General features: G+C 43.0%; 1 pseudogene across 1 annotated transcript; it reads right to left on the reverse strand.

Annotated features, from left to right (window-relative positions):
• Window positions 1-193: 193 nt before the first annotated feature.
• On the reverse strand, window positions 194-24,876 carry LOC106568535 (radical S-adenosyl methionine domain-containing protein 1, mitochondrial-like; annotated as a pseudogene). Its single transcript, XR_014391810.1, has 9 exons — window positions 24,869-24,876; window positions 23,136-23,145; window positions 7,890-8,005; window positions 7,609-7,680; window positions 6,845-7,043; window positions 2,657-2,879; window positions 2,000-2,142; window positions 1,364-1,427; window positions 194-1,020 (listed from the first exon to the last, which is right to left on the reverse strand). The product of XR_014391810.1 is annotated as a radical S-adenosyl methionine domain-containing protein 1, mitochondrial-like (transcript).
• Between the last annotated feature and the right edge of the window lie 552 nt (window positions 24,877-25,428).

Consider the following 25,428-nt stretch of genomic DNA (forward strand, 5'->3'; position numbering starts at 1 on the left):
ATTATTAGAAGTAGGTCATTAATGTGCAGCACCGTATGAACTCTGCAGGTGAACAGTATTATTAGAAGTAGGTCATTAATGTGCAGCACCGTATGAACTCTGCAGGTGAACAGTATTATTAGAAGTAGGTCATTAATGTGCAGCACCGTATGAACTCTGCAGGTGAACAGTATTATTAGAAGTAGGTCATTAATGTGCAGCACCGTATGAACTCTGCAGGTGAACAGTATTATTAGAAGTAGGTCATTAATGTGCAGCACCGTATGAACTCTGCAGGTCAACAGTATTATTAGAAGTAGGTCATTAATGTGCAGCACCGTATGAACTCTGCAGGTCAACAGTATTATTAGAAGTAGGTCATTAATGTGCAGCACCGTATGAACTCTGCAGGTGAACAGTATTATTAGAAGTAGGTCATTAATGTGCAGCACCGTATGAACTCTGCAGGTGAACAGTATTATTAGAAGTAGGTCATTAATGTGCAGCACCGTATGAACTCTGCAGGTGAACAGTCTGAAGAGCAGACAGTAGATCAGCTGACTCAGTCAACCAGTCTGTCTATGCCCTCTATTGGCTGATATTGAGAGTGTACTTACTGATTTTTTAAGCGTCATGAAGTGTGATAGTTTGTTATTCCCAATCTAGTGACGAGAAGCTTATCGCGATGACGTGGCACGACACGATTTTCTGTTTGCACAGACGGACCACTTAGAAGTCAAATCATGGTGAAAATAGTTATCTTACCCACTCAGAGATCATAGATTATTAACAAATTGACAGGAGTTTCATTCTGGAGTGGATTATCCCTTTAATGAGCAGCACGGTGTGAACTCTGCAGGTAAACAGCCTGAAGCGGAAAGTAGTTGACTCACAGTCCCAGGTGGGTGAGGGGTATCCTGCGTCGAGTCCCGTGACCCCTCTGCTGCACCTCTCTCAACCAGACATCAGGCTCCAGAGTCTGGGTGCGGGCCTCTCGACACACATCCCCCTCTCCATGGGGGACGAAGCGACCATGGGCACCTGGCAGACAGAAGAGTCCCACTTCAAATAAACAACCACAGATAAAGGCTTTATAGAGCATTCATAACAGTGTTATAGAGCATTCATAACGTCTTTATAGAGCATTCATAACAGTGTTATAGATCATTCATAAAGGTATTAGCATTCATAAAGGTGTTATAGAGCAATCATAAAGGTGTTATAGAGCATTCATAAAGTCTTTATAAAGCATTCATAAAGGTGTTATAAAGCATTCATAAAGTCTTTATTGAGCATTCATAAAGGTGTTATAAAGCATTCATAAAGTCTTTATAGAGCATTCATAAAGGTGTTATAGAGCATTCATAAAGCACTATTAACTCACCTGGGCCCACTCCAAGGTACTGACTGGCCTTCCAGTAGCTCATATTGTGTTGGCTGATGGCACCCTTCAAAACAAACAGAAAATACACAAGGTATATTACAGATGTGTGCTGACTGTAGCAGGTAATATTCATATTCAATAGTTATGACAACCAATACAGCACAGAGAACAGCCTGGTATTTCTACTGCAGGGTTTTCTACTAAAGGTATTTCTACTGCAGGGTTTTCTACTAAAGGTATTTCTACTGCAGGGTTTTCTACTAAAGGTATTTCTACTGCAGGGTTTTCTACTAAAGGTATATCTACTGCAGGGTTTCTACTAAAGGTATTTCTACTGCAGGGTATTCTACTAAAGGTATTTCTATTGCAGGGTTTCTACTAAAGGTATTTATACTGCAGGGTTTTCTACTAAAGGTATTTCTACTGCAGGGTTTTCTACTAAAGGTATTTCTACTGCAGGGTTTCTACTGCAGGGTTTCTACTGCAGGGTTTCTACTGCAGGGTTTCTACTGCAGGGTTTTCTACTGCAGGGTTTCTACTGCAGGGTTTTCTACTAAAGGTATTTCTACTATAGCACAGTGGTAGGACAGACACAAGGACACACACACACACAGAGAGAAAGAGAGTAGAACTTACATTTCTTGCAAAGTTGGACACCTCATACTGCAGATAGCCTCACTTCTGAAGAATCCTCCTGGCTGATTCATACATGACAGCGGTGATGTCATCACTGGGCACGCTCAGTTGGCCTTTCTGGACCTGTCTGAAGAGCTGTGTGCCTGCAGTTGACATGTTTACATTGGAGTCATTTAGCAGCAGAATCTCTTATCCAGAGTGACTTACAGTCAGGTCATATATTCATTTGGATACCTATTAATAGTAATAGTAATCCTTCTAACCCCCCCCCCTTAAAAGATTTAGATGCACTATTGTAAAGTGGTTGTTCCACTGGATATCATAAGGTGAATGCACCATTTTGTAAGTCGCTCTGGATAAGAGCGTCTGCTAAATGACTTAAATGTAAATGTAAATGTATTACCTGTCAATCACTACAGCTACTAATTCAACTACAGTAAGTAAAAACAACCACATATCACAGTCACTGCAAGTAAAACCTTCAAAATATCTGCAAACTCAGTCTGCTGGGGGCGGTGTAGTGGTGGTGTTCCTGTTACTGTCTCTCCTGTAGTCCTCTCCTCCATCTCCCCATCTCATTTTCTCATCTGTACCTGTCAATTCAACTTCTAAATACCCACGTACAAAAACTCTCGGTGTCAGTAAGAAAAGACATGCCTCTCTCCAGGGTCAGCTGGTACAGGGAGACATGGTCATCACACACCGACAGCAGCTCATCCAATTCCAACTCCCAGGATGCAACACTCTGACCAGGACGTCCGAACATGACGTCGACCGACACCCTACCCGGGAAGAGCCGCCGAGCCTCTGCTACAGTCTGCAAAGCATGCTGGGAGTTATGGTCTCTCCCCAGAACCTTCAGGTCGTCGTCCCGGGGAGACTGTTGGTGTGCCAGAGACAGTAAAACAGTGTTTCATAAAGCTCTCCTTCAGCTCCGCGACCAGCTCCCCGACCTGCTCCACATAGGAAAAGGACAATTTGTTCTCAGAACAAAGCTAGTGATCAGTGGCCGCCTGTTCAGAACAAAGCTAGTGATCAGTGACTGACTGTTCAGAACAAAGCTAGTGATCAGTGGCCGCCTGTTCAGAACAAAGCTAGTGATCAGTGACTGACTGTTCAGAACAAAGCTAGTGATCAGTGGCCGCCTGTTCAGAACAAAGCTAGTGATCAGTGACTGACTGTTCAGAACAAAGCTAGTGATCAGTGGCCGACTGTTCAGAACAAAGCTAGTGATCAGTGACTGACTGTTCAGAACAAAGCTAGTGATCAGTGGCCGACTGTTCAGAACAAAGCTAGTGATCAGTGACTGACTGTTCAGAACAAAGCTAGTGATCAGTGACTGACTGTTCAGAACAAAGCTAGTGATCAGTGGCCGCCTGTTCAGAACAAAGCTAGTGATCAGTGGCCGCCTGTTCAGAACAAAGCTAGTGATCAGTGACTGACTGTTCAGAACAAAGCTAGTGATCAGTGGCCGACTGTTCAGAACAAAGCTAGTGATCAGTGGCCGCCTGTTCAGAACAAAGCTAGTGATCAGTGGCCGCCTGTTCAGAACAAAGCTAGTGATCAGTGACTGACTGTTCAGAACAAAGCTAGTGATCAGTGGCTGACTGTTCAGAACAAAGCTAGTGATCAGTGACTGACTGTTCAGAACAAAGCTAGTGATCAGTGACCGCCTGTTCAGAACAAAGTTAGTGATCAGTGACCGCCTGTTCAGAACAAAGCTAGTGATCAGTGGCCGCCTGTTCAGAACAAAGCTAGTGATCAGTGGCTGACTGTTCAGAACAAAGCTAGTGATCAGTGGCCGCCTGTTCAGAACAAAGCTAGTGATCAGTGGCCGCCTGTTCAGAACAAAGCTAGTGATCAGTGACAGCCTGTTCAGAACAAAGCTAGTGATCAGTGACCGACTGTTCAGAACAAAGCTAGTGATCAGTGACCGACTGTTCAGAACAAAGCTAGTGATCAGTGACAGCCTGTTCAGAACAAAGCTAGTGATCAGTGGCCGCCTGTTCAGAACAAAGCTAGTGATCAGTGACAGCCTGTTCAGAACAAAGCTAGTGATCAGTGACCGACTGTTCAGAACAAAGCTAGTGATCAGTGACCGACTGTTCAGAACAAAGCTAGTGATCAGTGACAGCCTGTTCAGAACAAAGCTAGTGATCAGTGACCGACTGTTCAGAACAAAGCTAGTGATCAGTGGCCGACTGTTCAGAACAAAGCTAGTGATCAGTGACTGTTCAGAACTGTTCAGAACAAAGCTAGTGATCAGTGACTGACTGTTCAGAACAAAGCTAGTGATCAGTGACTGACTGTTCAGAACAAAGCTAGTGATCAGTGACTGACTGTTCAGAACAAAGCTAGTGATCAGTGACCGCCTGTTCAGAACAAAGTTAGTGATCAGTGACCGCCTGTTCAGAACAAAGCTAGTGATCAGTGGCCGACTGTTCAGAACAAAGCTAGTGATCAGTGACTGTTCAGAACTGTTCAGAACAAAGCTAGTGATCAGTGGCCGACTGTTCAGAACAAAGCTAGTGATCAGTGGCCGCCTGTTCAGAACAAAGCTAGTGATCAGTGGCCGACTGTTCAGAACAAAGCTAGTGATCAGTGACTGCCTGTTCAGAACAAAGCTAGTGATCAGTGGCCGACTGTTCAGAACAAAGCTAGTGATCAGTGACTGACTGTTCAGAACAAAGCTAGTGATCAGTGGCCGACTGTTCAGAACAAAGCTAGTGATCAGTGGCCGCCTGTTCAGAACAAAGCTAGTGATCAGTGGCCGACTGTTCAGAACAAAGCTAGTGATCAGTGACTGACTGTTCAGAACAAAGCTAGTGATCAGTGGCTGACTGTTCAGAACAAAGCTAGTGATCAGTGACTGACTGTTCAGAACAAAGCTAGTGATCAGTGGCTGACTGTTCAGAACAAAGCTAGTGATCAGTGACTGACTGTTCAGAACAAAGCTAGTGATCAGTGGCTGACTGTTCAGAACAAAGCTAGTGATCAGTGGCCGCCTGTTCAGAACAAAGCTAGTGATCAGTGGCCGCCTGTTCAGAACAAAGCTAGTGATCAGTGACTGCCTGTTCAGAACAAAGCTAGTGATCAGTGACTGACTGTTGTCATGACGTTGGCCTCTTTTGGTACAGGGAGGACAGTTGACCCCCTCCCTTTTGCACCACCACCCAACCTACCTTCCCCCATAACCCAGGCCCTGTGTGTAAAGGGTTGTAAAAACTCTAAAATTCCAGGGGAGTCTCTGGCCACATGTTTCATAGAGAGACAAAGGAAATTCTTCCAACTCATAGAATTGGAGAACCGAGCGACATGTGTGTTCGGGAGAAGGTATGGAAGATTGGTGAAGAATCCAGCTACGAACTGATCCGCTTGGTACAATTTTGTGATACTCAGAAGAGACAATATAGCCATATTACCATAAAACTGTTTATATAATAGCCTCAGCTTGAGACTTGCATTATAATGGGTGTATAGAATGTATTAATAAGGATAAAGCTTTTATAATACATTGAGATGCTATTGCACTGATGTTAATGTGATAGAATTGTATTTCTGTAACCAAGTCTAGCTCAGTCATAGGCACTCCCCAGGGACACATACAGGACCAGGCGTCATTTGACAAACCTGTTCAAGGGTCACTATAAAACCCACCCTGATTTACATTTCTTCAGACCAGGCCTCCACTCCATGGCCAATAGGTTTTACCATCCAATTCCTCTACTGAAAGTGAACTAGACCACGTGGTTAACTTTTAGACTATCGAGACCGACAGAATAAGAACAAGTCTTTGATATTAATTATTAGTCTGCAGCTAAGTAAATTATATCATTGAACGCGAAGACCAACGAAACAACCATTCTATGAAGACATTAATGAATGTCGCTTTGAAAGATCCATTCTAACCGAGAGAGAGACTCTCCAACAGAACAGACGCTCCAACAAAGAACGATGACACATGAGCGTAAATATATATTGATTGCAATTGTTCAGGAATGAGCGAGCCTTCAATTGTCAATTGTTAATATTAATGAACTCTGTGTACCTTCTCAGCTGACCGTTTATGACCCATTGTCTAACAGACCAGCCATGCCTGTTAGCCATTAGCGCACATTACTATACCAATCCTTTGTGACGATAATTACTGTTTGTATGTTTTCTGTTAATTACTTAGTGTAGTAAATAAATGATTTTAAGACAATTGATGTATGGATGATTTTAGTAAAGACTGGGTTCGTGCAGATACAACAATTTACGACGTTTGGAATGAGACTGGACTCGAGGTAAAATACACCATTTAAACCAGAAGATAATCGGCCTATACTATAATATAATATAATATTATAGTACAGGAAAGTTATATTAGGAAAATTATAGCTTTGAAATCTGAATATTCTCCTTGGTGCCCCGATCTCCTAGTTAATTACAATTAAACGATTAATCAGTTTAATCGCATGATAATAATTACAGGGAGCTAATTGATAAACATGTCTTCAGTTTAATGGTACCCCCAAAGACACGACACTGTTTAGAACAAAGCTAGTGATCAGTGACTGACTGTTAAGAACAAAGCTAGTGATCAGTGACTGACTGTGTTGCATCACACTCTTATCCTCCAGGGACTCCTCCTCTCCTTCCTCCCTTTCCACCATTAACACTGTTTTCTGTTGTTTTGGTTTCCGTAGCAGAAAAGGTTTTATGGGAAAGGGTTGCTAGCCTAACCGTTCCCATTAATCTTATAGCCCAGGGGATGTACAGTAGAAGGACGTACTTCAACACTTCTGAGAACACTTTCTGGAAATCTACTATGTGCAAATGACTGAACACCAGCCTTAATCTCACCTGCACCCCGATGGAAAAACGGTTGACACCAGCATGGAGGAAGTCCTCCAACTTAGAGCTTCCTACGGGGGTGGGGTTGACCTCCAGAGTGACCTCCTCTGATAGTCCAGCGTGCCTGGCAACTGTCCCTAGGACCGCAGCGATAGTGGAGGGGTGGGCCAGGCTAGGAGTCCCACCTCCAAATAACACAGAGGTGATCCTGAAGATCATAGAGACATGGAGACAGAGAGAGTTAGAGAGAGACATGGAGAGAGAGAGAGAGAGAGAGAGAGAGAGAGAGAGAGAGAGAGGGAGGGAGAGAGAGAGAGAGAGAGAGAGAGACAGAGAGAGAGAGAGAGAGAGAGACAGAGAGAGAGAGAGGGAGACAGAGAGAGCGACAGAGAGAGACAGGGAGAGAGACAGAGAGAGAGATGGAGAGAGCGAGATGGGGAGAGAGAGAGAGAGAGAGAGAGAGAGAGAGAGAGAGAGAGGGAGACATGGATAGAGAGAGAGACAGGGGGACAGAGAGAGTGAAAGACAGAGAGATGTTAAAATAGAAAGAAGAAAAAATGCAAAGACTATTGTGTTTGGAGTTGAACTCCAGGAGGTGGAGGAGCAGCCTGAGTCTGAAAATGGCCCCCTGTTCCCTCCATAGTCAGCCTTAGGCACTCTGGAAATAGTGCACTGTTTAGGGAATAGGGTGCCATTTCAGATGTTCCCATGGAGACACTAAAGCTAAAGGCGATGGCCCACAGAGGAGGGTTGAATTTAGACGGTAAACCTACCGGGACACTTGGCTGAGCTTTAGTAAGGTTAGTATCAGGGATGTACTTGTTGAAGTTACAGTAGGAGCATCTCTTCAGACAGTAAGGCCACTATGAACAGGAGAGGATCAGGGATGTACTTGTTGTTACAGTAGGAGCATCTCTTCAGACAGTAAGGCCACTATGAACAGGAGAGGATCAGGGATGTACTTGTTGTTACAGTAGGAGCATCTCTTCAGACAGTAAGGCCACTATGAACAGGAGAGGATCAGGGTTAGTATCAGGGATGTACTTGTTGTTACAGTAGGAGCATCTCTTCAGACAGTAAGGCCACTATGAACAGGAGAGGATCAGGGTTAGTATCAGGGATGTACTTGTTGAAGTTACAGTAGGAGCATCTCTTCAGACAGTAAGGCCACTATGAACAGGAGAGGATCAGGGTTAGTATCAGGGATGTACTTGTTGAAGTTACAGTAGGAGCATCTCTTCAGACAGTAAGGCCACTATGAACAGGAGAGGATCAAGGTTAGTATCAGGGATGTACTTGTTGAAGTTACAGTAGGAGCATCTCATTAGACAGTAAGGCCACTATGAACAGGAGAGGATCAGGGTTAGTATCAGGGATGTACTTGTTGAAGTTACAGTAGGAGCATCTCTTCAGACAGTAAGGCCACTATGAACAGGAGAGGATCAAGGTTAGTATCAGGGATGTACTTGTTGAAGTTACAGTAGGAGCATCTCTTCAGACAGTAAGGCCACTATGAACAGGAGAGGATCAGGGTTAGTATCAGGGATGTACTTGTTGAAGTTACAGTAGGAGCATCTCTTCAGACAGTAAGGCCACTATGAACAGGAGAGGATCAGGGTTAGTATCAGGGATGTACTTGTTGTTACAGTAGACAGAGGAGGCTGGTGGGAGGAGCTATAGGAGGACAGGCTCATTGTAATGGCTGGAGTGGACTCAATGGAACTGAGTCCAACACACTGTTCCCATGTGTTAGGCACCCTTCCATGTTTTTTAACATTTAACCTTTATTTAACCAGGTAGGCCAGTTGAGAACAAGTTCTCATTTACAACTGTGGCCAAGATAAAATAAAGCAGTGCGACAAAAACAACAACACAGAGTTACAACATGGAATAAACAAACATACAGTCAATAATACAATAGAAAAGTCTATATACAGTGTGTGCAAATGAGGTAAGATTAGGGAGGTAAGGCAATAAATAGGCCGTAGTGGCGAAATAATTACAATTTAGCAATTAAACACTGGAGTGATAGATGAGCAGAAGATGAATGCGCAAGTAGAGACACTGGGGTGCAAAGTAGCAAAAATAAATAAATAACAATATGGGAATGAGGTAGTTGGATGGGCTATTTTCAGACGGGCTATGTACAGGTGCAGTGATCTGTAAGCTGCTCTGACAGCTGATGCTTAAAGCTAGTGAGGGAGATATGAGTCTCCAGCTTTAGTGATTTTTGCAATTTGTTCCAGTCATTGGCAGCAGAGAACTGGAAGGAAAGGCGGCCAAAAGAGGAATTGGCTTTGGGGGTGACCAGAGAAATATACCTGCTGGAGTGCGTGCTACATGTGGGTGCTGCTAAGGTGACCAGTGAGCTGAGATAAGGCGGCGCTTTACCTAGCAAAGACTTATAGATGACCTGGAGCCAGTGGGTTTGGCAACGAATATGTAGCGAGGACCAGCCAACGAGAGCATACAGGTCGCAATGTTGGGTAGTTTAATATGGGGCTTTGGTGACAAAACGGATGGCACTGTGATAGACTGCATCCAATTTGCTGAGTAGAGTGTTGGAGGCTATTTTTTAAATGACATCGCCGAAGTCAAGGATCGGTAGGATAGTCAGTTTTACGAGGGTATGTTTGGCAGCATGAGTGAAGGATGCTTTGTTGCGATATATGGAAGCCGATTCTAGATTTAATTTTGTAGACTAATGGAAATGGAAACATCTGTTTCTATGGAAATAAATGGAAACATCTATTTCTATGGAAACAAATGGAAACATATATTTCAATGGAAACAACTATTTCTATGGAAACAACTATTTCTATGGAAACATCTATTTGTATGGAAACAAAGGGAAACATCTATTTCTATGGAAACAACTATTTCTATGGAAACATCTATTTCTATGGAAACAAATGGAAACACATATTTCTATGGAAACAAATGGAAACATATATTTCTATGGAAACAAAGGGAAACATCTATTTCTATGGAAACATCTATTTCTATGGAAACAAATGGAAACACATATTTCTATGGAAACAAATGGAAACATATATTTCTATGGAAACAAAGGGAAACATCTATTTCTATGGAAACAAAGGAAAACATCTATTTCTATGGAAACAAATGGAAACATCTATTTCTATTTCCACATACTTTTAGAACACACCAAACGCACCCGTCAACATTGTTGAGAAAGGTCTGTCAATCAATAGAGACAGGCCTATCATTTATGACCCTGTTCTTCTCACAGGATCAAACATAGGCTGCGTCACAAATGACACCCTATTCCCAATCAAGTGTACTACTTTTGACCAGGACCCATTGGCTACCATTTAGGACAATGGGCCCTGGTCAAAAGTAGTGCACTATATAGGGAATAGGGTAGAATTTATGACTTGTCCATAGGCTACGGCTACAGTAGATAATAAGTTATTGATCTGTCACTCCTGATGTAGAACTGTCTGCTGCTCTGTTAGTCTGGATAACCTGGCTAAATGACTACCCGCCCCATAGCACTCACGTCGGTAGCCATGAAGTGCTTTGAAAGGCTGGTCATGGCTCACATCAACAGCATCATGCCGGAAACCTTAGACCCACTCCAATTCGCATACCCCTTCAACAGATCCACAGATGATGCAATCTCAATCGCACTCCATACTGCCCTTTCCCACCTGGTCAAAAGGAACACCTATGTCAGAATGCTGTTCATTGACTACAGCTCAGCGTTCAACACCATAGTACCCTCAAAGCTCATCACTAAGCTAAGGATCCTGGGACTGAACACCTCCCTCTGCAGCTGGATCCTGGACTTCCTGACGGGCCGCCCCCAGGTGGTGACAGTAGGTAGCAACACATCTGCCACGCTGATCCTCAGCACTGGAGCCCCTCAGGGGTGGGTGCTTAGTCCTCTCCTGTACTCCCTGTTCACCCACAACTGCGTGGCCAAGCACGATTCCAACACCATCATTAAGTTTGCAGATGACACAATGGTGGTAGGCCTGATCACCGACATCAATGAAACAGCCTGTAGGAAAGGAGGTCAGATCCCTGGCAGTGTGGTGCCAGGACAACAACCTCTCCCTCAGCATGAGCAAGACAAAAGAGATGATCGTGGACTACAGGAAAAGGAGGGCCGAACACGCCCCCATTCACATCGACGGGCTCTAGTGGAGCGGGTCGAGAGTTTCAAGTTCCTTGGTGTCCACATCACCAAAAAACGATCATGATCCAAACACACCAAGAAAGTTGTGGAGGGCACAACAACGCCTTTTCCCTCTCAGGAGACTAAAAATATTTGGCATAGGTCCCCAGATATTCAACAAGTTCTACAGCTGCACCATCGAGAGTATCTTGACCAGTTGCATCACAGCCTGGTATGGCAACTGTTTGGCATCTGACCGTAAGGCACTACAGAGGGTTGTGCGTACGACCCTGTACATCACTGGGGCCAAGCTTCCTGCCATCCAGGATCTATATACCAGGCGGTGTCAGAGGAAGGCCCTAAAAAATTCTAGTCACCCAAGTCATAGACTGTTCTCTCTGCTACCACATGGCAAGCAGCACCGAAGCACCAAGTCTGGGTCCAAAAGGTTCCTTAACAGCTTCTACTCCCAAGCCATAAGACTGCTGAACAATTCATCAAATGGCCACCTGGACTATTTGCATTGACAGACCCCTCCCCCCCTTTGTTTTTACACAGCTGCTATTCGCTGTTTATTATCTATGCATAGTCACTTTACCCCTTCCTACATGTACAGATTACCTTGACTATTGACTCGGTACCAGTACCCCCTGTATATAGCCTCATTATTGTTATTTTATTGTGTTAGTTTAAAAAATATATATTTACTTTAGTTTATTTAGTAAATATATTTTCTTAAAACTGCATTGTTGGTTAAGGGCTTGTAAGTAAGCATTTCATTTTGATTTAATTTGATACTGGTACAGTTTAACTGAATGATCTCTAGAGGAGTTTACTGATCTAAGCTGCTATATTGTTTAACTGAATGACCTCTAGAGAAGTTTACTGATCTAAGCTGCTATACTGTTCAACTGAATGACCTCTAGAGGAGTTTACTGATCTAAGCTGCTATACTGTTTAACTGAATGATCTCTAGAGGAGTTTACTGATCTAAGCTGCTATACTGTTTAACTGAATGATCTCTAGAGGAGTTTACTGATCTAAGCTGCTATACGTTTAACTGAATGACCTCTAGAGGAGTTTACTGATCTAAGCTGCTATACTGTTTAACTGAATGACCTCAAGAGGAGTTTACTGATCTAAGCTGCTATACTGTTTAACTGAATGACATCTAGAGGAGTTTACTGATCTAAGCTGCTATACTGTTTAACTGAATGACCTCTAGAGGAGTTTACTGATCTAAGCTGCTATACTGTTTAACTGAATGACCTCTAGAGGAGTTTACTGATCTAAGCTGCTATACTGTTTTTATTTTTTATTTCACCTTTATTTAACTAGGCAAGTTAGTTTTCAGAACAAATTCTTATTTTCAATGACGGCCTAGGAACAGTGGGTTAACTGCCTTGTTCAGGGGCAGAACGACAGTTTCACCTTGTCAGCTCGGGGATTCGATCTTGCAACCATTCTGTTTAACTGAATGACCTCTAGAGGAGTTTACTGATCTACGCTGCTATACTCTATAAAGATGTTATGTACAGTAGGTCACACTTTAAACAAGCAACAACCTGTACAGGCTTCATAGATAATTCATAAAGGCTTCATAGAACATTCATAAAGCCCTCATGGAGCATTCATAAAGCCACTGTGCATCTGTATCTGCAATGCTTGCTCTTTGGGGGTTTAGGCTGGGTATCTGTAAAGGACTGTGTGACAACTGCTGATGTAAAAAGTGCTTTAAAAAATACATTTGATTCATTGATTGAGCACTACATAGATTTGTAAGCAAAATCATACTACGTAAAGGGTGATAAAATCCTACTACTACTACGTAAACGGTGATACAATTATACTACTTGTCAATGGTGTGCGTACTGGGAGCAGAGTCAGGTGCAGGAGAGCAGAGAGTTGTGAACAGGCACACACTTTATTTAGGCAGGAGAAACCAACAGACGGACACCACTGCGTGGAAACCTCCATCCAATATGCCAAAGTGCAAAAACGCGCAAACAGTCACAATAATAAAGTACAAACAAATAAACATACCTTGTGATATAAAACACGGAATAAACGCACAACAGAAATAGCACAGTCAAAAATGACATGTAAAATGAAACAATCACACACAAAGACATGAGGGGGAACAGAGGGATAAATACATGCAGTGTGATTGGGGAATGAAAACCAGGTGTGCAGGGAACAATACAAAACGAATGGAACAATGAAAAATGGAGCGGTGATGGCTAGAAAGCCAGACCGCCGAACGCCGCCCGAACAAGGAGAGGAGCCGACTTCGGCGGAAGTCGTGACACTACTACTATGTAAAGAGTAATACAATCATACTACTACTACATAAAGAGTAATACAATCATACTACTACTACATAAAGAGTAATACAATCATACTACTACTACATAAAGAGTAATACAATCATACTACTACTACATAAAGAGTAATACAATCATACTACTACTACTACATAAAGAGTAATACAATCATACTACTACTACATAAAGAGTAATACAATCATACTACTACTACATAAAGAGTAATACAATCATACTACTACTACATAAAGAGTAATACAATCATACTACTACTACTACATAAAGAGTAATACAATCATACTACTACTACATAAAGAGTAATACAATCATACTACTACTACATAAAGAGTAATACAATCATACTACTACTACATAAAGACTGATCAAATTATACTACAAGTACATAAGAGTGATAAAAGCCTAAATCAGGTGTGCCGAATTAATGTTTGGTTTAAAGTAGGACAATGACATATAACATTGCAGAAGTCAGACATAATCAGGCCATCATTCTCCCTCACGCTACCATCTTTTTAGCCGTCGATATCGGATATGACAACATGCATATGTGTCACAGGTGAATTCAGTCATGCAAACCAAATGCTCTCCTGACATAACATTGATCTCTGAATGAACCACACTCTGGCTCTATGGAGGATGCTCCATAGAAACACTACTTACTGTAGACTCAACATGTCAACGGTGAATTCAGTCATGCAAACCAATCAAGCTCTTCCCAAAATGCTCCCCTCCCTTTCCCTAACTCTGACCCTTGCCCTCTGATTGCAGATCTGTAAGGTCTGGAGTGTTTCTATGGAACCACACATGCGGAGATCATCCGTTCACCTACTCTGCATCTCACAAAGACACGGCGGTTGGAACCAAAAATCAAAAATGTGGACTCATTAGTCCAAACGAAAGATTTCCACCTGTCTAATGTCCATTGCTCGTGTTTCTTGGCCCAAGCAAGTCTCTTCCTCTTATTGGTGTCCTTTAGTAGTGGTTTCTTTGCAGCAATTCGACCATGAAGGCCTGATTCACACAGTCTCCTCTGAACAGTTAATGTTGAGATGTGTCTGTTACTTGAAGTCTGTGAAGCATTTATTTGGGCTGCAATTTGAGGCTGGTAACTCTAATGAACTTATCCTCTTCAGTAGAGGTAACTCTGGGTCTTCCTTTCCTGTGGCGGTCCACATCATAGCCAGTTTCATCATAGCGCTTGATGGTTTTTGCGACTGCACTTGACGAAACTTGAAATATTCTTGAAATGTTACGGATTGACTGACCTTCATGTCTTAAAGTAATGATGGACTGTTATTTCTCTTTGCTTATTTGAGCTGTTCTTGCCATAATATGGACTTGGTCTGTTACCAAATAGGGCTATCTTCTGTATACCACCCCTACCTTGTCACAACACAACTGATTGGCTCAAATGCATTAAGAAGGAAAGAAATTCCACAAATTAACTTTTAACAAGGCACACCTGTTAATTGAAATGCATTCCTGAAGTTGATTGAGAGAATGCCTGTCACGATTGTCGCATGAAGGAGCGGACCAAAGTGCAGCGTGTGTATCGTTCCACATTTTATTTTCACTGTGAAACTATGCAAGATATACAAATAAACTAATGAACAAAAACAACAAAGCGTGATGAAGAGGTGCAACATACACTAACTCAAAATACAATCTCCCACAAACCCAGGTGGGAAAAACAACTACTTAAGTATGATCGCCAATTAGAGACAACGATGACCAGCTGCCTCTAATTGGAGATCATCCCCCTCCAAAAAAACATAGAAATATAGAAACTAGAACATAACAACATAGAAAATCTAAACTAGACAAAACCCTGTCACGCCCTGACCTACTCTACCATAGAAAATAAAAGCTTCTATGGTCAGGACGTGACAATGCCAAGAGTGGGAAAAGCTGTCTTCAAGGCAAAGGGTGGCTACTTTGAAGAATCTCAAATAGAAAATATATTTTGATTTGTTTAACACTTTTTTGGTTACTACATGATTCCATATGTGTAATTTCATAGTTTCGATGTCTTCACTATTTGAGATTCTTCAAAGTAGCCACCCTTTGCCTTGAAGTCAGCTTTTCCCACTCTTGGCATTGTCACGTCCTGACCATAGAAGCTTTTATTTTCTATGGTAGAGTAGGTCAGGGCGTGGGTAGAGTAGGTCTTGCATAGTTTCACAGTTTAATAAAATATGTGTAACGATACACATGCTGCACTTTGGTCCGCTCCTTCATACGACAACCGTGACAGAATCTCCCACCACCAGAGGACCAAGCAGCGTAGTCAGGAGGAATGGACCTGGGAGGAAATCCTGGACGGGAAAGGACCCTGGAGTCAGGCCGGGGAGTATCGCCGTCCGAAGGAGGAGATAGAGGCAGCGAGATCAGAACGGCGACGCTACGAGGAACTAGCACGGCAACAATGCAAGCCCAAGAAGCAACCTCAAAATATTTTTTGGGGGGGGCACATGGGTTGGTCGGCGAGGCCGAGGGACGAGTCGGAGAGCAAAGAGGAATATTGGGGTGAGTCAGAGTCCGTTGAGGAAATATTGGATAAATTGGAGGAAAGTGAACGGAGGGGAGATTTAGAAACGTTTGAGGAATTGTTGGATAAATTGGAGGAGAGTGAAGAGAGAGAGCTGTTGGTTTGGCGTAGTATGCACGGCATTCGCCCTGAGGAGCGTGTTAGTCGTCCATCTGTGTCAGCTTCCCGTAATCATCCTGAGAAGTGTGTTAAAGTTCCGGTACCATTGAGGCCAGCTGTACACACAAGGTCTCCAGTGCACCTTCACAGCCCAGTACGTCCTGTGTCAGCTCCCCGTACTCGTCCTGAGAAGTGTGTTAAAGTTCCGGTACCATTGAGGCCAGCTATACACACCAGGTCTCCAGTGCACCTTCACAGCCCAGTACGTCCTGTGTCAGCTCCCCGTACTCGTCCTGAGAAGTGTGTTAAAGTTCCGGTACAATTGAGGCCGGCTATACTCACCAGGTCTCCAGTGCGCCTTCACAGCCCAGTAAGTCCCATGCCTCCTCCTCACACTCTCCCTGAAGTGCGTGTTCCCAGTCAGGTATGTCCCGTGCCTCCTCCTCGCACTCTCCCTGAGGTGCGTGTTACCAGTCTGGCGCCACCTGTGCCAGCCCCACGCATCAGGCCTCCAGTGCGCCTGCCCAGTCCGGTGTGTCCTGTTCCTGCTCTCCGCACTCGCCCTGAGGTGCGTGTTACCAGTCTGGCGCCACCTGTGCCAGCCCCACGCATCAGGCCTCCAGTGCGCATTCCCAGTCCAGAGCTTCCGGCGACAGTTCCCAGTCCAGAGCTCCCGGCGACAGTTCCCAGTCCGGAACCTCCTGAGACGTTTTACAGTCCGGAACCTCCTGAGACGTTTTACAGTCCGGAACCTCCTGAGACGTTTTACAGTCCGGAACCTCCTGAGACGGCCCACAGTCCGGAACCTCCTGAGACGGCCCACAGTCCGGAACCTCCTGAGACGGCCCAGAGTCCGGAACCTCCTGAGACGGCCCACAGTCCGGAACCTCCTGAGACGGCCCACAGTCCGGAACCTCCTGAGAGGGCCCACAGTCCGGAACCTCCTGAGAGGGCCCACAGTCCGGAGTCTCCTGAGAGGGCCCACAGTCCGGAGCCTCCTGAGAGGGCCCACAGTCCGGAGCCTCCTGAGAGGGCCCACAGTCCGGAGTCTTCAGCGGCGGTCTGCGGTCCGGAGTCTTCAGCGGCGGTCTGCGGTCCAGAGTCTCCAGCAGCGGTCTGCGGTCCGGAGTCTTCAGCGGTGGTCTGCGGTCCGGAGTCTCCAGCGGCGGTCTGCGGTCCGGAGTCTCCTGCGGTGGTCTGCGGTCCGGAGTCTCCAGCGACGGTCGGCAGTCCAGAACCTCCAGGGGGGTTCCCAGTTCAGAGCCGCCTCCTATGCTGGATTCGCAGGATGAGAGGGTTTTTCGTCCCGCACCAGAACGCCGCCTCCGATACAGGAGGATCCGCGGGATGAGAAGGTTCTTCGTCCTGCACCAGAGCGGCCACCGACATTAGACACCCACCCTAACCCTCCCTTTTTTTTAAATGTGTTGTTGTTTTAGGTGGCGTTCGGAGTCCGCACCTTTGGGGTGGGGGGGGGGGGGGGTACTGTCAGGTCCTGACCATAGAAAGCTTTTATTTTCTATGGTAGAGTAAAAATGTAGAAAATAGTAAAAATAAAGAAAAACCCTGAGTAGATGTGTGTCAGAACTCTCTAAGAGAAGTGGGTGTAGGAGTCAGGCGCAGGAGAGATGTAGATTCCATTTTTTTTTTATGAGTCAAAAAAACATACAGGGCCAGGACATAAATACACAGTCCGTAAACACCACTAGAATAAACAATCTAGGAAAACCCTGAATGAAATACATGAACAAAAAATGACGTTGCCCAACATAGAAACAGGGAAACGAAAATAAACCTGCTCGAAACAAAGCGGGAAAGGAGAAAATAAATAACTACACTAATTAACCTAAACAAGGAACAGGTGCACAAACAAAACAGACAAGACCAAACAAAAAAGAAAAATGGATCGGTGGCAGCTAGTAGACCGGCGACGACGACCGCCGAGCACCACCCGAACAGGGAGAGGAGCCACCTTCGGTGGAAATCGTGACAATGTGTCCAAACTTTTGACTGGTATTGTACATATATTTACTGTAGGCTCAGTAACAGTGCCATATAGATTTACTGTAGACACAGTGACAGTGCCATATATATTTACTGTAGGCTCAGTGACAGTGCCATATATATTTACTGTAGACACAGTGACTGTGCCATATATATTTACTGTAGACTCAGTGACAGTGCCATATATATTTACTGTAGACACAGTGACTGTGCCATATATATTTACTGTAGACTCAGTGACAGTGCCATATATATTTACTGTAGACACAGTGACTGTGCCATATATATCTACTGTAGACTCAGTGACAGTGCCATATATATTTACTGTAGACTCAGTGACAGTGCCATATAGATTTACTGTAGACACAGTGACAGTGCCATATAGATCAACTGTAGACTCAGTGACAGTGCCATATAGATTTACTGTAGACTCAGTGACAGTGCCATATATATTTACTGTAGACTCAGTGACAGTGCCATATATATTTACTGTAGACTCAGTGACAGTGCCATATATATTTACTGTAGACACAGTGACAGTGCCATATATATTTACTGTAGACTCAGTGACAGTGCCATATAGATTTACTGTAGACTCAGTGACAGTGCCATATTTACTTTAGACTCAGTGACAGTGCCATATTTATTTACTGTAGACTCAGTGACAGTGCCATATAGATTTACTGTAGACTCAGTTACAGTGCCATATATATTTACTGTAGACTCAGTGACAGTGCCATATATATTTACTGTAGACTCAGTGACAGTGCCATATATATTTACTGTAGACTCAGTGACAGTGCCATATAGATTTACTGTAGACACAGTGACAGTGCCATATAGATCAACTGTAGACTCAGTGACAGTGCCATATTGATTTACTGTAGACTCAGTGACAGTGCCATATATATTTACTGTAGACTCAGTGACAGTGCCATATATATTTACTGTAGACACAGTGACAGTGCCATATATATTTACTGTAGACTCAGTGACAGTGCCATATAGATTTACTGTAGACTCAGTGACAGTGCCATATTTACTTTAGACTCAGTGACAGTGCCATATTTATTTACTGTAGACTCAGTGACAGTGCCATATATATTTACTGTAGACACAGTGACAGTGCCATATATATTTACTTTAGACTCAGTGACAGTGACATATAGATTTACTGTAGACACAGTGACAGTGCCATATAGATTTACTGTAGACACAGTGACAGTGCCATATATATTTACTGTAGACTCAGTGACAGTGCCATATATATTTACTGTAGACTCAGTGACAGTGCCATATATATCTACTGTAGACTCAGTGACAGTGCCATATAGATTTACTGTAGACTCAGTTACAGTGCCATATATATTTACTGTAGACTCAGTGACAGTGCCATATATATTTACTGTAGACTCAGTGACAGTGCCATATATATCTACTGTAGACTCAGTGACAGTGCCATATAGATTTACTGTAGACTCAGTTACAGTGCCATATATATTTACTTTAGACTCAGTGACAGTGCCATATATATTTACTGTAGACTCAGTGACAGTGCCATATATATCTACTGTAGACTCAGTGACAGTGCCATATATATTTACTGTAGACTCAGTGACAGTGCCATATATATCTACTGTAGACTCAGTGACAGTGCCATATAGATTTACTGTAGACTCAGTGACAGTGCCATATATATTTACTGTAGACTCAGTGACAGTGCCATATATATCTACTGTAGACTCAGTGACAGTGCCATATATATCTACTGTAGACTCAGTGACAGTGCCATATATATCTACTGTAGACTCAGTCACAGTGCCATATATATCTACTGTAGACTCAGTGACAGTGCCATATATATCTACTGTAGACTCAGTGACAGTGCCATATATATCTACTGTAGACTCAGTGACAGTGCCATATATATTTACTGTAGACTCAGTGACAGTGCCATATATATCTACTGTAGACTCTGTGACAGTGCCATATATATCTACTGTAGACACAGTGACAGTGCCATATATATCTACTGTAGACTCAGTGACAGTGCCATATATATCTACTGTAGACTCAGTGACAGTGCCATATATATTTACTGTAGACTCAGTGACAGTGCCATATATATCTACTTTAGACTCAGTGACAGTGACATATAGATTTACTGTAGACACAGTGACAGTGCCATATAGATTTACTGTAGACACAGTGACAGTGCCATATATATTTACTGTAGACTCAGTGACAGTGCCATATATATTTACTGTAGACTCAGTGACAGTGCCATATATATCTACTGTAGACTCAGTGACAGTGCCATATAGATTTACTGTAGACTCAGTTACAGTGCCATATATATTTACTGTAGACTCAGTGACAGTGCCATATATATTTACTGTAGACTCAGTGACAGTGCCATATATATCTACTGTAGACTCAGTGACAGTGCCATATAGATTTACTGTAGACTCAGTTACAGTGCCATATATATTTACTTTAGACTCAGTGACAGTGCCATATATATTTACTGTAGACTCAGTGACAGTGCCATATATATCTACTGTAGACTCAGTGACAGTGCCATATATATTTACTGTAGACTCAGTGACAGTGCCATATATATCTACTGTAGACTCAGTGACAGTGCCATATAGATTTACTGTAGACTCAGTGACAGTGCCATATATATTTACTGTAGACTCAGTGACAGTGCCATATATATCTACTGTAGACTCAGTGACAGTGCCATATATATCTACTGTAGACTCAGTGACAGTGCCATATATATCTACTGTAGACTCAGTGACAGTGCCATATATATCTACTGTAGACTCAGTGACAGTGCCATATATATCTACTGTAGACTCAGTGACAGTGCCATATATATTTACTGTAGACTCAGTGACAGTGCCATATATATCTACTGTAGACTCAGTGACAGTGCCATATATATCTACTGTAGACACAGTGACAGTGCCATATATATCTACTGTAGACTCAGTGACAGTGCCATATATATCTACTGTAGACTCAGTGACAGTGCCATATATATTTACTGTAGACTCAGTGACAGTGCCATATATATCTACTGTAGACTCAGTGACAGTGCCATATATATCTGCTGTAGACACAGTGACAGTGCCATATATATCTACTGTAGACTCAGTGACAGTGCCATATATATCTACTGTAGACTCAGTGACAGTGCCATATATATCTACTGTAGACACAGTGACAGTGCCATATATATCTACTGTAGACTCAGTGACAGTGCCATATAGATTTACTGTAGACTCAGTGACAGTGCCATATATATCTACTGTAGACTCAGTGACAGTGCCATATATATTTACTGTAGACTCAGTGACAGTGCCATATATATCTACTGTAGACTCAGTGACAGTGCCATATATATCTACTGTAGACACAGTGACAGTGCCATATATATCTACTGTAGACTCAGTGACATTGCCATATATATCTCCTGTAGACTCAGTGACAGTGCCATATATATCTACTGTAGACTCAGTGACAGTGCCATATATATCTACTGTAGACTCAGTGACAGTGCCATATATATCTACTGTAGACTCAGTGACAGTGCCATATATATCTACTGTAGACTCAGTGACAGTGCCATATATATTTACTGTAGACTCAGTGACAGTGCCATATAGATTTACTGTAGACTCAGTGACAGTGCCATATAGATTTACTGTAGACTCAGTGACAGTGCCATATATATCTACTGTAGACTCAGTGACAGTGCCATATATATTTACTGTAGACTCAGTGACAGTGCCATATATATTTACTGTAGACTCAGTGACAGTGCCATATAGATTTACTGTAGACTCAGTGACAGTGCCATATATATTTACTGTAGACTCAGTGACAGTGCCATATATATTTACTGTAGACTCAGTGACAGTGCCATATATATTTACTGTAGACTCAGTGACAGTGCCATATAGATTTACTGTAGACTCAGTGACAGTGCCATATATATATGAAGAAAATGAATAAACATTCTGATTCAGAACACTGTGTGTTGACTAATCTGAGTTAATTGGCTGAGTCATTATCCACCCACTGTTACATTGACATGAAGAGACACGTTTTCTACTGTTTTCACTCACTGGGACTACATGACGTAGCTTTTCATTTAAACTGAGACTCAGCGATAAGACAGGTTCTCTTGTGTCTCCTGCAGCAACGTGACAGCTGATGCTGATTTATGCAGCAGCCTCTCAGTACATACGCTACGTGTTCCCAGTGGCACCCTTTTCCCTTTATAGTGCACTACTTTTGACCAGAATGGCACAATATTCCCTATATAGTGCACTACTTTTAACCAGAATGGCACCCTATTCCCTCTGTAGTGCACTACTTTTAACCAGAATGGCACCCTATTCCCTATATAGTGCACTACTTTTAACTAGAGACCTATGGGCCCTCGTCAAAATAAGTGAACACCCTTTTCACACTTCACACTACTTTTCACACACTCTTCTAAAGGCTCCTTTGTGCTGAGTCTACCTTTAAATTTGACAGTGAGGCGAAATAAAAAAAAGGGACGAGTAAATTTGTGCTGCAGTGTGTGTGTGTGTGTGTGTGTGTGTGTGTGTGTGTGTGTGTGTGTGTGTGTGTGTGTGTGTGTGTGTGTGTGTGTGTGTGTGTGTGTGTGTGTGTATGTTTGACAGTTCTGTTCTTATTTTAGCTGGCTCCTGACCTGAGGGCATTTTCCACCTAATATGAAATCGGCTGAGAGTACAATCAATGAGGACAGAGGGAGAGAAGTGAGGGAAGGAGAGGAAGAGAAAGAGGGAGAGAAGGGAGGGATGATGTACAGTATCTATCCAAATCCATGGAGCCAAAGGGGGGGGAAGAGAGAGATGAGAGAGATAGAGAGATGAGAGAGAGAGAGAGAGATGAGAGACAGAGAGAGAGAGAGAGATACAGTACAGTATTAGTAGGTTCTGCAGCCAGAGATCCAGTAGTCATTGTGGAAGGCTGGACACCAGAGCCCTCCTAGAGTGGATTAGTGCAGCAGTGTAGGAGTTTAGCTGTGTAGCTGTGAAGGAGTGCAGAAGGGAGTGCATCTCTGCAGAGCTACAACCTGGCCTGTGGAAGAGCTGTCCTGGAGTGTTTCTCTGTCTGTACCATTGACAGCCTGGGAGAGATGGACAGTCACAACCACAGACACAGGAGGCAGGATGGTGAGTTTGGAACAGAATAATGTATGTATCCTTTTTGATTGTCATATAGTAGGCAGTTAATCCAAGGGTGAGTTTTCAGTGGAATGTACAGTATGTATGAACCCTTTCTACTGTGACCCCAGCGTCCTGTCCAGGGGGTGTCCAGGGGTCCATCAAGCTGCCTCACGCTACAGAAACAGAGGAAACAGCCCTGTAGGTTGTTCTGGCTGGGACATGGCTTCCTTACTCGACTGTAATGCTGCTGTGAGCCGTAAGCATGTTAAATGTCAGGGTATTAACGTGTATAAAAGGTCCATGCTTGACCTAAACCCTAACCTATACTTTTGTGTTGTTGGAAACCTATATGGATTGGTTTCTATTTTGATCTCTGGCTAGTCCCAAATGGCAACTTATTCCCTATGCAGCTGTAAAGGAGAGTAAATTAAAGGGATAAATGAACTTTGCCTGGTGAAAAATGAAAACATACACTATTTTGGGCATTTCTGTTTTGTATTTTTTTTATTTTTAGTACATATTTATTATGCGGTTGAATTATTGTACAGTATTGTGTTGATTCATGATCATTCTTGTTTGTTGTTCCAGCAGTATCCCAATGATATGTGGTCTGACTGGTCTTTTTAGCTGTTAAACAGGGCTGGGGTCAGTTAGAATGGTATTTTTAACTGTTAAACAGGGCTGGGGTCAATTAGAATGGTCTTTTTAGCTGTTAAACAGGGCTGGGGTCAATTAGAATGGTCTTTTTAGCTGTTAAACAGGGCTGGGGTCAGTTAGAATGGTATTTTTAACTGTTAAACAGGGCTGGGGTCAGTTAGAATGGTATTTTTAACTGTTAAACAGGGCTGGGGTCAGTTAGAATGGTATTTTTAACTGTTGAACAGGGCTGGGGTCAGTTAGAATGGTATTTTTAACTGTTAAACAGGGCTGGGGTCAGTTAGAATGGTATTTTTAACTGTTAAACAGGGCTGGGGTCAGTTAGAATGGTATTTTTAACTGTTGAACAGGGCTGGGGTCAGTTAGAATGGTATTTTTAACTGTTGAACAGGGCTGGGGTCAATTAAAATTGTCTTTTTAGCTGTTAAACAGGGCTGGGGTCAATTAGAATGGTCTTTTTAGCTGTTAAACAGAGTTGGGGTCAATTAGAATGGTCTTTTTAGCTGTTAAACAGGGCTGGGGTCAATTAGAATGGTCTTTTTAGCTGTTAAACAGGGCTGGGGTCAGTTAGAATGGTCTTTTTTAGCTGTTAAACAGAGTTGGGGTCAATTAGAATGGTCTTTTTAGCTGTTAAACAGGGTTGTGGTCAATTTTAATAGAAGGTGTGAAATGCAGGAGGTGATTTGAATTTCAAATAAATACATTTGAACATTTATAATAAATAGCTTCTACTTGTCAGGTTATTGATAAGTCATTGAAAATAGGTGCCCTTTTTTATTTTTGAATTATAATTTCAGTTTACTTCCTGAATTGACTGCCTTCAATTTGAATTTACCGCAACCCTGTTGTTAAGGATCTAATTGTCTTTATCCAATGAAAAGTGAACACATATTTTTGACTTTTTTGCTTCTCAATAAAGAGACGTCAACATAGCTGTGATAGTGATAATAGTTGATGAACGGTAAAGGAATATTTTGTTGGTCTTTGTTGTCCTGGCAACATGCTCTGATATGTGGTCTGACTTACCTTTCCATAGCTGTTGATGATCAAATGGTCTTAGCATGATGAAAACATCACGATCTTCTCCGGACACTGATGGTTAGACTGATCTTTAACTGACCTTAGTAAACCTTTCCATAACTGTTAACCATCAAACGGTCTTTGTTGTCCCGGAAGCTCAGTCCACTGACATGGAGTTGAGGATCCTGGTGGTGGGGTCCAGTGGACCGTCTCAGTTCTCCCTGACCAACTCTATCCTGGGGAGGGAGGAGTTCTCCAAGGACGTCACCAGCATCGTCCAGAGCAGGAAGAACCTGGGGGACCTGGCCGGGACGCGTGTTGCTCTGGTCAACGGACCCAACCTCTACGGGAAGCACCTGTCCCGCACCAAGATGAAGACAGAGATGAAGAGGTGGCCGTAATGCTGTATTTCGGTTCTGTGTCTATACTCTTCTGTCATGTATTCTGTAGTGTTAACGTCTGTACGCATAAGAAGAGGTGACTTTAACTTTAACATGATTGATGTTAAGGGCTCACAGTTCACAGAAACTGAAGAAATTCTAAATGTAATATAATAATAATACATC

The sequence above is a fragment of the Salmo salar genome, chromosome 03 (genome assembly GCF_965601325.2).
Source record: "Salmo salar chromosome 03, fSalSal1, whole genome shotgun sequence".
Taxonomy (NCBI): Eukaryota; Metazoa; Chordata; class Actinopteri; order Salmoniformes; family Salmonidae; genus Salmo; species Salmo salar.